Source organism: Podarcis bocagei, assembly GCF_964188305.1.
Source record: "Podarcis bocagei genome assembly, chromosome: 5".
In the NCBI taxonomy this organism is placed as follows: Eukaryota; Metazoa; Chordata; class Lepidosauria; order Squamata; family Lacertidae; genus Podarcis; species Podarcis bocagei.
In genome coordinates this window covers 24,361,958-24,375,240 of record NC_138129.1, presented here as the reverse complement: position 1 = coordinate 24,375,240, position 13,283 = coordinate 24,361,958, and the positions used below count along the sequence as shown (strand labels likewise).

Sequence of the window (13,283 nt, the reverse complement as noted above, 5' to 3'; positions counted from 1 at the left end):
TTTCCCCTCCCTGCCAAATCCGCTTTAACTGTTCAACCTGCGTTTGCCAGGAGGAGTTTAAATCCCACCTGCAAACCCATTTGTGTGAGTACAGTCAGGACAGTACAACCAATTCCAATACAGTGGTACCTCAGGTTACAGTAGCTTCAGGTTACATACGCTTCATGTTACAAACTCTGCTAACCCAGAAATAGTACCTCAGGTTAAGAACTTTGCTTCAGGATGAGAACAGAAATCGTGCTGCGGCGGTAATGCGGCAGCAGGAGGCCCCATTAGCTAAAGAGGTGCTTCAGGTTAAGAACAGTTTCAGGTTAAGAACGGACTTCCGGAACGAATTAAGTACTTAACCCGAGGTACCAATGTACTGAGTTACTTTCCTCTCTCCCACTTTATTTGGCAAACATGGAACTGATTTCTGGAAAAGCAGAACAAACTACAGAGCCAGATTTAGATTTATTTATTTTTTACCGTTTAAACAAAATAACCATCAAAAATATTAGCCAGAAATTGATTTCAAGATACTTTTCAAGAAAAAGTGACTAAAATGAACCCTTGTTTACCTATATTCTAATATACCTCATTAGAGCATGACAAGGCTCTATAGGGAGCCATGCGTCCAACTTTATTGAAGAAGCTCCTGTATTAGAAGGCCCTGGTTTGTGTCTGACTTTTTTCACTTCCTCCTACTATAGTAGCTCTGTCCTCTTTTCAACATGGCAAGATCTGAAGTTGGTTTGTGCAGAGATACACATGAAAGGCCCTTTTGGCTTCTTTGGTTATGTTTTAGTGTCCTGGCTGGGTCCAGACCTTGAAAGAATTTTAACCCGGGTATATTTCTTGTGAGATGGAATCTGAAACAAAACGTTGCAATGTGTTCTTACCTTGTAACTGGAATGCTCCTGTTCAGGGTTCCAACCAGCCAGCCCCAGAATATTATGGCAATACCTCTCCCAATCGTGGGTCCACACATGTTGTTGTTGGACCACAACTCCCATCATCCCTGGTCACTGCTAGCTTAGGGATGATGGAAGTTGTAGTCCAACAACATCTGGGGAACGAAGGTTGAGAAAGGCTGGTGCAGACATATTGAGCTATGTGAATCAGTCATCTGTCTCAGTATAAGGCACCTTCTGATGCTTCAGTCAGCAATGACTAAATCCTATTGGCCATTAACTTCACAAACATGGTGGTCTCCTCCTGGGGGCATCATCCATTTCTGTCACAGCAATCAAATGCAGACTTTGTGGCTACAACATCCAGCAAGTTCTCTCTCTCTGTCGCCCCAACCCTTTTGTCTTTCCTGAACCTCTGTCAGCATTAAGAGTGCCACCGAATTCCAGATTGGCTTGCTCTTTGTTGTCCAGATTATACTGGAATATTAAGAGTTGTTAACACACACTGGCTCCAGTACGTGCAGTTGTTGTCACTCTACATGCGGTCTGTGATGATGGTGCAAAGAAATTGCTTAGAGTTTTCTGTTGTTGCTTTTCTTTATTAATTTTCCTGCAAAGCAGGCTACGCTAGAGGAAGATTAGCAAATCTGATTTCCCAACTCAACTGTAGCCTTGCAGCTCCTTAAATACCAGCCTTGCTTAGTTCTGAGCAGTAGTGCTTGATTGCTGGAAGAGCCATGAAGACACTGGTGACTTTTGCCCTTGTGGGACTTCTAGCCCTTTGGCTACCTTTCACAGCTTGTCAGAAGACTCCAAAAGGTGAGGCATAAAACCAGCAGCAATCCTATATCCATTGACTTGGGAGCAAGCCCCAGTGAATCTTGTACCACTCAAAGATTGGTGGGGCCCACAACTATATATTTGAAGTTTAAAGGAAGCCCCATTTCTTCTTGTTGGGTGTGCTTACAAAGCCTCTTAAATTGGATAAGATTAGTCCTCTGGTTGTATTTGAAAGCGGTCTTTGGTAGTTCAACAATATATTTTGTAGTTTGCTTATGGTTTTGTCAGTTGCCTTGAACAATCAGCTGGGGCAGAAATATTTAAATAATGCACCAAGATACAAAACCTACTGTGCTGATTCAAAAGACTTCCAACCTTTTCCTATTGCAGGCAAACCTGGAACCTGCCCGGCAAATCCTTGCTTATGCACTGGCCCTCAACCAGATGAGTGCAGAAATGACTATACTTGCCAAGGACGGGAAAAGTGTTGCTCTTACTGCTGCGCAATGCGCTGTGTGGATCCAAGATTCCAGAATGTGGAATGTAAGTGGGACTGTGGATTCCTGAGACTGTGGGTGTAATTCTGATGCCCCAATTTACCTCTCTCTCCCCTTCAAACACTCATCAGCACAGTCCCATGCCTCTATGTCCTTTGTTTCTGGGGAACCCCAGCCAGATGGGAGGGATTAATAATAATAATAATAATAATAATAATAATAATAATAATAATTTTGTTTCTGCAAATACAGTAGATCCAGTCCCTATATTCTCTCTTGCACTCTCTGCTTCCTTTTCAAACTGTTGAGGCAGTTTGAACATCACCTTCCCCTCACCATTCATCTGTTCGGCTGGATAGGGGCAACTGCTATCTCCCATATAACTTTGAAGAACAGAAGACAGGCACGCACACACACGCGCACACACACACACACACACAGAGAGAGAGAGAGAGAGAGAGAGAGAGAGAGAGAGAGAGAGAGAAAGAGAGTTGCTGCAAATATGTACACCAGGGATAGGGAGAGCCAGGTCTCTCTGTCTGACCTGTAGGACTCTCCCCAGCTAACACCTCCTCCTCTGAGAACCGTCTTTAATTAGCACTACTGCAATGAGAGGGAAAAGCCACTGAACAGTTAATGTATCTCGGTCCAGAAATCAATGTGGCCTTCATGGACCATGCATTGAGTTTCTCTTTCCACCCTCCTCCTTGTTTCTGCAGTAACAAGCAATGACTGGTGATTCTACGTAAGGAGCCAGTTTACATATTATAGCAATGTCTGTCTTCCACTTAGTGAGAGAGAAACGTACTCTGCAACAAAATTCACATTAGTGGCCAAGAAGGGCTCTTTGCAAACCAGATCTCCTGTGTTCTAACAACTGCTAGAAAGTAATGTTCCCAATGTTTTGATTTCTTTCCAGGATGTTTCCCCTTCACCCTAAGATGGCTGAAGACCACAGGTGTTGGTGGCTCATCATGCTTATGAAGACTGGGAGAGAAGCAAAATGTTTGAGTGGGAACCGGGCTTCTTTTTCATTATTTTTCTATTTCCCTGCTAATAAACATTAAAAAAAAGAAAGCTTGGTCACTTGTGATGATTGTCTCTTTTCTTTTTCTTGAATTGCATGTGCTGCTGCTGCTCATCCCTGTAGGTTTACAGTCTAAAGGGGAGGCAACACGGGTTTAGAAGTTAAAGTGTCCAACAATGAGTTGGGAAACCAGGTTTTGAATCCTCACCCAATAAGCTTCTTAGAAGCTTAGGTAGGATATAGATGGAATAATATGTAAACAACTGACTGAGCTCTTCTATCCCATCCTGAACACTGAGATTGTTTGGATAATAGTAGTAGTAGTAATAATAATAATAATAATAATAATAATAATAATAATAATAATAATAATAATAATTTTTTACTCATACCCCACCCATCTGGCTGGGCTTCCCTAGCCACTCTGGGTGGCTCCCAACAGAATATTAAAACCACGATAAACATTAAAAACTTCCCCAAACAGGGTTGCCTTCAGATGTCTTCTAAAAGTCAGATAGTTGTTTATTTCTTTGACATCTGATGGGAGGGCATTCCACAGGGTGGGCGCCACTACCGAGAAGGCCTCCTGCCAGGTTTCCTGTAACTTCGCTTCTCGCAGTAAGGGATCTGTCAGAAGGCCCTCGGCACTAGAGCTCAGTGTCTGGGCAGAATATAGGGGGTGGAAATGCTCCTTCAGGTATACTTGCTCAAGGCCATTTGGGGCTTTTAAGGTCAATATCAATTGAATTGTGCTCAGGAACATACTGGGAGCTAATGCAGGTCTCTCAGGACCAGTGTGATATGGTCTTGGCGGTCACTCCCAGTCACCAGTCTAGCTGTCACATTCTGGATTAGTTGAAGTTTCCAGGTCACCTTCAAAGATAACTCCATGTAAAGTGCATTGCAGTAGCCCAAGTGTGAGATAACTAGAGCATGCACCACTCTGGCAAGACAGTCTGTTGGCAGGTAGAGTCTCAGCCTGTGTGTCAGATGGAGCTGGTAGACAGCTGCCCTGGGCACAGAATTGACCTGGATGAGCTCTGTTAGTTGTCCCCTGTGTTACAAAGGGCCACATGGCCTCTACCAGAAGCCAGGCATTTAGTGTTATTGGTCCCATACTTCGAAACAAGTTGGCAGAGCATGGGTCCCACATTGGGTAAAAGATTCCTGCCTTGCAGGGAGTTGAACAAGATGACCCTCGTGGTCCCTTCCAATGGTATGATTTCATGAACTCTATGAAACCTTCATTGAGCAGGCATGCTCGCTTTTGACTTTAAGGTGCCAACAGGCCAATGCAGTTATTTACATTTTTCTTGAGTAGTCTGCCGTTATAACAATTGTCCTCTGTTGTTTGCAAAGGTTTTTATGTTGCTGTCCACCACTCTGATGCTTTATGAGAGGGAGATATAGAAAGAAAGAAATTGATGCAGAAAGAGATGCGGGAAATGACCCAGGAGCAAGTGTAGCCTTTTCAATCACTGATTAAACACCACAATCCCAAGTGGCAATATCATTAATTCCAATAGTATGGTACAGCAAGATGCACAACATGTAAGCAGTGAAAAGACTAGCCAGAGCATATGATGACTTCTAGGTCAATGTACAGCTGGAGAAGCCTGTAAGGCATTTAGTATTTTCTTCTAGGGAGTGACTGGAGCAGACTGAGATCAATTTATGAGTTTGGGGCACTAATGTTACATAAAGCAGCAGGAGGAATTAGGAACCTGTAGAGGTTCCTTCGAAGACAAACAGGAAGAAGAGATCTGGAGGGTGGTAGTGATGTCTCATCTTCATCTTTAAATATTTTTTTTTGGTTTTCCATTTTTCACAATATAATAACATCATATCCCCCTTTATAAATTTTTAGTTCAACTAAGCTATCGACTTCCCTCTGTTCTATCATCTGGTTTTTATAAAACAAATCTTAGATCCACACATTTGTATCATCTTGTGTCTACATTTGTTTTACAATGTTTAAAATTTAAAGCATATATAGAAAGTTCCTTCCAATAATATGCAATGAGAGATCATTGCAGTCCTGCAAGTGTCTTTACATGTTTACAGTTACTAATTATATATTGAGTAATTTTACTCCAGTCTCTCAGAAATGCTTGGTCTCTCTGGTGTCAGATTTTTCCCATCAGCTTTACCAGTTCTGCAAATTCCATCATCTTCGTCTGCCAATCTTCATCTGTCGGTAATTCTTGCTGTTTCCATTTTTGGGCTAACAAAATTCTTGCTGCCGTAGTGGCATACATAAATAATTTTTGATCAACTCTTAATATTTACTCTCCTGTCATACCTAGCAAAAAAAAGCTTCAGGTTCTTTTGGGAAGGTATATCTAAAGATTTTTTTAAACTTATTATAAATATTTCCCCAAAATAATTTAACTTCATCACATGTCCACCACATATGGTAAAAGTCTCCCTCTTTGACATTACATTTCCAACAATTTTATTTTTCATTCTATACCCTTCTAAATCCAATAAATCTGTGTTTTCCAACTTCATCCAATCCCTTTGCCAGGAGAGGCAGAACACTTTGTAGTATAACTTTAAATAGGAAGCTTTCCTCATGGAGGTCCAAGACTCATTTATCTCTCTCTGTCTCTCTGTCTCTGTCTGTCTGTCTGTCTCTCTCTCTCTCTCTTTTGAAACTATAAATGAAAAAGTCATACAATTACACTTGCAGAAGAAATAAATGTATATGGTTCAAATTGTATATGAAAATTGTTATTCCAGTGTGGAAGAGCGCAGTCTATATTATTTTCTATTGCTGTATTTCAATTGGAGATTTCGCCAAAATAGCAGCACATCTGTTGCAGAACAGGTACTACACAACCAGTTCTGAAAGGTGAACTGCAAACAACTACACATATGCGAGTATAAGCAGTTTTCCTTTCCAGTGCCAATGTGTGTCAGCTGTGTGACCACAATGCAAAATTTGGGACTGACTGGGGAACTTACACCATACAAATTTCCCCCCTTCCTTGGTGGGTTCTTCTTCTTCTTCTTCTTCTTCTTCTTCTTCTTCTTCTTCTTCTTCTTCTTCTTCTTCTTCTTCTTCTTCTTCTTCTTCTTCTTCTCATCATCACTTGTAGCTTAGTAAGATTGTCTTCCATGAACATGGTCTTAACAGTGAGTCTGTAAGTGACTGTGGAGACCAATTCTGGATCCACATGTCCTTCCGCATTGGGGACATAAGTGTCCAGGTGGGAGCTGATCACGGCAAGGGTTTGTCGGATTCTCAGGCCTCAGTCAGAGGAAACTGGCCACTCTCCAGGCACTCGGCTTGAGATCCTTGTTGACCTCCCCGTCTGCGTCTCCCGGCAGGATACAGGCTAGGTCACTATCGGCGATCCCACTCAGCGTGAGAGGGACACACCTCTCCTCCCTCCTCCCTGCTTCCCTCAGGGAGGGGAAAGAGACAGACAGAAATCTATTTACATGTCTTTATTTCTGTCAATGCACCAGTACAGAGAAACAAGTCTGCACTCTCCAGACTCCAACAGTAGAGAGAGAAATAAACTCCACCCCTGTACTTCCAGTACAGGTCAGATGACACTCTGAGCTAACATCCGGTGCTCAGAACAGTGAATAGACTGCCCCTTCGTTCCCATGGTACAGTCCCAAACATCAACATCCTGTTTTGCTTTCCAGACACCTGCAGCTCACTCTTGCATTGCTGCTTTTTCCTGACAGGGTTTGCCATGCCTGCCTTTCTCTTAGCACGTTTCTCCCTTTCATCCAGAGTTCGAGCGTCTTCAAAGCCCATGACACCTTTGGTAAAGGCTGTTCTCCAACTGGAGCGCTCGCAGGCCAGTGTTTCCCAGTTGTCAATGTTAATATATTCCATGTTCCAAAGTTCAATAGTCTTTTACGACCGCTGGGTGATGGCCCCACTGGGCGTGGTAATCCAGTCAGGGGAAAAGGGAGGCAGACTATGTTTAGGACACCTTTTCTAGCCCCTCCCCCTTTTCAGGGTGCAGAGTAAAGGTAAAGGACCCCTGACCATTAGGTCCAGTCATGACTGGCTCTGGGGTTGCGGCGCTCATCTCGCTTTATTGGCCGAGGGAGCCAGTGTACAACTTCCGGGTCATCTGGCCAGCATGACTAAGTTGCTTCTGGCGAACCAGAGCAGCACACAGAAATGCTGTTTACCTTCCTGCCAGAGCGGTACCTATTTATCTACTTGCACTTTGACGTGGTTTGAAATGATAGGTTGGCAGGAGCTGGGACTGAGCAACGGGAGCTCACCCGTCGCGGGGATTCAAACAGCTGACCTTCTGATCGGCAAGTCCTAGGCACTGTGGTTTACCCACAGCACCACCCGCATCACAGGATGAGGAGAGTGGATCCTAAATAGGATTCTTCAGTCATGGATATAGCTGCCGAGCTGCTCAACTGCATCAATCCTTGAGTCGGAGAAACTGCATCTGTATCCACCACCCATGTGCCGGTTCATGACTAGGGGCTTCCAGATTTCACAGTCCTGCCCCCGTTACCATTTGCTGATCACCAAGGGAATTTGGAGGTTTGGGATGGGTTTTTGGAAGACTCCTGTGTTTAAATTGGGGCGGTTAGCAGCTCATGCCCCTGCCACCTCAAAAATGCTACATTCTGGGCTGTGTGGATGGTCTTCCTTTAATGGCAATTAAATCACGGTCTGTTTTTAACCTGTGCCCCGTTTTGACCTTGTGGGGGGCGGGTTTGGAGAAGCAACAACATGACACTGCGTGCTTGTGTGCAGGAACACAATGGACTGCAAGAACCCCCCAAAAAGAGTAAGAGAAAAGGAGAACATGTGCAGCTCCACAGTTGTGTGAGGGAACAGAGGGAGCAGAGAAAGTGTAGGGCAAGAAGGAAGAAAAACAGAAGTGATGGACAGAGTATCACATGTTTTCAGGGATGTCTCCTTGAAATAGTGAGCAGTAAGGTGTGGCATGAGGACCTAGAATCTTGGACAAAACTTGTGGATGGCCCGGGACAAAACTAATCTGCAGCTTGACAATCGGAAGGAAACAAAGCACAAATGGAAGTGTGGATAAAACTTCAGTCCATAATTACCACCACTGGAGGGCAGACAGGAACTATTGGCTAGATTTGTGAAAGTTACCCAATTCTCTTTTAAAAAACCAAACCTTCAGCTCTCTATGACTGTTAAAGGTCTCTTCCAAACAACCTGTTTATTGAGCATTCATTCCGATTTCTTATAGGGTGGTCCTGCTAAGCAATTTTCCAAAATAGTCCTCAAAAATATTAGTGAGAAATTGATTTCAAGATACTTTTCAAGAAAAAGTGACTAAAATGAACCCTTGTTTACCTATATCCTAATATACCTCATTAGAGCATGACAAGGCTCTATAGGGAGCCATGCGTCCAACTTTATTGAAACTCCTGTATTAGAAGGCCCCGGTTTGTGTCTGACTTTTTTCACTTCCTCCTACTATAGTAGCGCTGTCTACTTTTCAACATGGCAAGATCTGAAGTTGGTTTGTGCAAAGATACACATGACAGACCCTTTTGGCTTCTTTGATTATATTTTAGTGTCCTGGCTGGGTCCAGACCTTGAAAGAATTTTATCCTGGGTATAGTTCTTGTGAGATAGGCATAGGTTCATTGGTTTTAATTCAAACATGTCAAGAGGATTCTGAAACCAAGGGTTGCAATGTATTCTTACCTTGTAACTGGAATGCTCCTGTTCAGGGTTCCAACCAGCCAGCCCCAGAATATTGGGAATACCTCTCACAATCGTGGGTCCACACATGTTGTTGTTGAACTACAACTCTCATCATCCCTGGTCACTGCTAGCTTAGGGATGATGGGAGTTGTAGTCCAACAACATCTGGGGACCCAAGGTTGAGAAAGGCTGGTGCAGACATATTGAGCTATGTGAATCAGTCATCTGTCTCAGTATAAGGCACCTTCTGATGCTTCAGTCAGCAATGACTAAATACTATTGGCCATTAACTTCACAAACACGGTGGTATCCTCTTGGGGGCATCATCCATTTCTGTCACAGCAATCAAATGCAGACTTTGTGGCTGCAACATCCAGCATGTTCTCTCTCTGTGTCGCCCCAACCATTTTGTCTTTGCTTAACAACTGTCAGCATTAAGAGTGCCAGCAAATTCCAGATTGGCTTGCTCTTTGTTCTCCAGATTATACTGGAATATTAAGAGTTGTTAACAATATGTGATGACGATGCAAAGAAATTGCTTAGAGTTTTCTGTTGTTGCTTTTCTTTTTCACTTTTCCTGCAAGGCAGGTGACGCTAGAGGAAGATTAGCAAATCTGATTTCCCAACTCAACTGTAGCCTTGCAGCTCCTTAAATACCAGCCTTGCTCAGTTCTGAGCAGTAGTGCTTGATTGCTGGAAGAGCCATGAAGACACTGGTGACTTTTGCCCTTGTGGGACTTCTAGCCATTTGGCTACCTTTCACAGCTTGTCAGAAGACTCCAAAAGGTGAGGCATAAAACCAGCTGCTGCTTGGAAAGGGAATTAGATAGGGGAAACCCAGGAAAACCCACAGGAAGTAGTTATGTGGTCAGTTAATGGAAGGAGTTCTGAATCCGACATAATCAGCTGGAGCAGGAAACAGGAAAGCCAGGTGATGTTAGGAGGTAGGCAGCAATCCTATATCCATTGACTTGGGAGCAAGCCCCACTGAATCGTGTACCACTCAAAGATTGGTGGGGCCCACAACAATATTTTTGAAGTTTAAAGGAAGCCCCATTTCTTCTTGTTGGGTGTGCTTACAAAGCACCTTAAATTGGATAAGATTAGTCCACTGGTTGTATTTGAAAGCAGTCTTTGGTAGTTCAACAATACATCTTGTAGTTTGCTTATAGTTTTGTAAGTTGCCTCGAACAATGAGCTGGGGCACAAATGTTTAAATAATGCACCAAAATACAAAACCTACTGTGCTGATTCAGAAGACTTCCAATTATCTGCTTGTGTGACTACCTTGCATGGAGCTGTGCTCTGACCTTTTCCTGTTGCAGGCAAACCTGGAATCTGCCCGATAGATCGTTGCAGATGCACTGGCCCTCAACCAGATGAGTGCATAAATGACTATACTTGCCAAGGACGGGAAAAGTGTTGCTATTCCTGCTGCGCAATGCGCTGTGTGGGTCCAAGATTCCAGAATGTGGAATGTAAGTGGGACTGTGGATTCCTGAGACTGTGGGTGTAATTCTGATGCCCCAATTTACCTCTTTCTCCCCTTCAAACACTCATCAGCACAGTCCCATGCCTCTTTGTCTTTTGTTCCTGGGGAAACCCAGCCAGATGGGCGGGATATAAAATAATAAATAATAATAATAATACTAATAATAATAATTTGTTTCTGTGAATACAGTAGATCCAGTCCCTATCTTCTCTTTTGCTCTCTCTGATTCCTTTTCAAACTGTTGAGGCAGTTTGAGCATCACCTTCCCCTCACCATTCATCTGTTCGGCTGGGTAGGGGCAACTGCTATCTCCCATACAGCTTTGAAGAAGAGAAGACAGGCACGTGCACACGCACATGCGCGCGCGCACACACACACACACACACACACACACACACACACCAGTTCCAAAACAGCCTTTTCAGGCCACTCACATTGGAAATTAATCTACACACCTTTGGAGATGGGTGGTTTAATAAATTATGTCTAACTCAAAGTGTGGGAAGAAAATAGGGGTCCCCGTGGCCATTGTCTGTGTGTTGGGGGAGGTAATTAATAAAAGAATTCACTGGATGCCTGGATTCAAAACACTGGGCTTTGCACACTCTCCAGCAGGAGAGAACCCTCTAAGGTAGAGTTTAAACACCCAAATGGCAGCAGTATAATGTTTATAGACTGTCAGACCCTTCTATCCTATTTAGCCTGCTTGTAAACAGTGCTCCTTTCTTTCCACCCCTCTTGCAATAAACAGACCGCTTACAAAATATTCTAAAGGGCAGATTAATGCATTTATCCAAGCAACAGCAATGAGAACACAGGCAGAATACTATTGGGTAGAAAATGCAGGAAGATAGCTTCAAACACATGTTCTAAGCTTGGCACAAAGCTTAGATATGGCATCCATGATCAGTTGCATGGAGTGGAGAGAGAGGGAACAAGAAGAGAAGCAGCTTTACTTCTTCCCACATGGAGAAGAGGGTGTGTGATCCAGCTGAGAATTCTAGGAAGAGAATTCTCTGATCTTAACCCCTTCATGTACTAACTAGCACTCATGGATAGTTAAGTTTGACTGCAATCTCCTGCATATAGTACATGGCTTCCGAACTGTAGTTTACGGTTGCTGGAGTTGTGACTCTGTGTGTGTGTGTAAGTGTAAACAACATGTCCCAGGATTCTTTTAAGTAAGGTACATGCTTTAAATGTACTGTGTGTAAGCAGTCTTAGAGGAATCACTTCAGTTTCTATGTACAGTACATAGGGATTCAGGGGAGAGGACAGATACAGAGCATGGTGCCACTGATTTGGAATTCATTGCCAGATATTCTGGATTTAACCATCACTACAAACAATGATGACCTTTCATTGTGCGCTTCGCAGATTAAATAGCCACCTGCAAAGGCGAGGTATGTGACTAAGCCTATTGTTCAGGACTACTTGTTATTTGAATCAGGTTAGTGTTGATTGATTGATTCATGTTTACCTTATGTAACAGTTTCTGTCATTCCAAACCCATTCATGTCGACATTGTGTAATATCTTTGCTCTGCACTTCATGTGCACCCCATAACAAACTTGCCCTTGTGCAAACTCCAGGCAGGACCAGCTCACCTATTTAAAAACAAAACATCCTGAGTCTGAACAATCAGTCTTTTGCCCTTTCTATTATAAATAAATATGTAAGTTAAACACACACACACACACACAGAGAGAGAGAGAGAGAGAGAGAGAGAGAGAGAGAGAGAGAGAGAGAAGGGTTGCTGCAAATATGTTTACCAGGAATGGGAAGTCCCAGGTCTCTCTGTCTGACCTGTAGGACTATCCCCAGCTAACACCTCCTCCTCTGACAACAGTCTTTAATTAGCACCACCAGTGGCGTAGCGTGGGTTGTCAGCACCCGGGGCAAGGCAAGTAATTTGCGCCCCCTAACCCGTGGATTTGCGCCTCCTAACCCTAACCCCCAGATGTTGCGTCCGGTGCGGTCGGCCCCCCCTGCACCCCCCATGCTATGCCACTGAGCACCACTGCAATGAGAGGGAAAAGCCACTGAACAGTTAATGTATCTCGGTCCAGAAATCAAAGTGGCCTTCATGGACCATGCATTGAGTTTCTCTTTCCACCTTCCTTCTTGCTTCTGCAGTAACAAGTAATGACTGGTGATTCTACGTAAGGAGCCAGTTTACATATTGCAGCCATGTCTGTCTTCCGCTTAGTGAGAAAGAAACGTATTCTGCAACAAAATTCACATTAGTGGCCAAGAAGGGCTCTTTGCAAACCAGATCTCCTGTGTTCTAACAACTGCTAGAAAGTAATGTTCCCAATGTTTTGATTTCTTTTCAGGATGTTTCCCCTTCATCCTAAGATGGCTGAAGACCACAGGTGTTGGCGGCTCATCATGCTTATGAAGACTGGGAGAGAAGCAAAATGTTTGAGTGGGAAACGGGCTTCTTTTTCATTATTTTTTCTATTTCCCTGCTAATAAACATTTAAAAAAAGAAAGCTTGGTCACTTGTGATGATTGTCTCTTTTCTTTTTCTTGAATTGCATGTGCTGCTGCTGCTCATCCCTGTAGGTTTCCAGTCTAAAGGGGAGGCAACACGGGTTTAGAAGTTAAAGTGTCCGACTAGGAGTTGGGAGACCAGGTTTTGAATCCTCACCCAATAAGCTTCTCAGAAGCTTAGGTAAGATATAGATGGAATAATAAGAGCTCAACTGACTGAGCTCTTCTATCCCAGTCTATCACTGAGATTGTTTGGATGATGATGATGATGATGATAATAATAATAATAATAATAATAATAATAATAATAATAATAATAATAATTTTTTACTTATACCCCACCCATCTGGTTGGGTTTCCTCAGCCACTCTGGGTGGCTCCCAACAGAATATTAAAAACACAATAAACATTAAAAACT

The 13,283-nt window shown here is 43.3% G+C and overlaps 1 long non-coding RNA gene across 2 annotated transcripts; it reads left to right on the top strand.

Annotated features, from left to right (window-relative positions):
* The first annotated feature begins 1,583 nt into the window (after positions 1–1,583).
* LOC308587593 lies at positions 1,584–12,869 on the top strand. 2 transcript variants are annotated; one of them, XR_014008481.1, is made up of 3 exons: positions 1,584–1,712; positions 2,064–2,216; positions 12,706–12,869. It is a non-coding gene; the product is annotated as an uncharacterized lncRNA (long non-coding RNA). The 2 variants fall into 2 exon arrangements; XR_014008482.1 differs by lacking the exon at positions 12,706–12,869 and adding an exon at positions 3,090–3,247.
* The last annotated feature ends 414 nt before the right edge of the window (positions 12,870–13,283 follow it).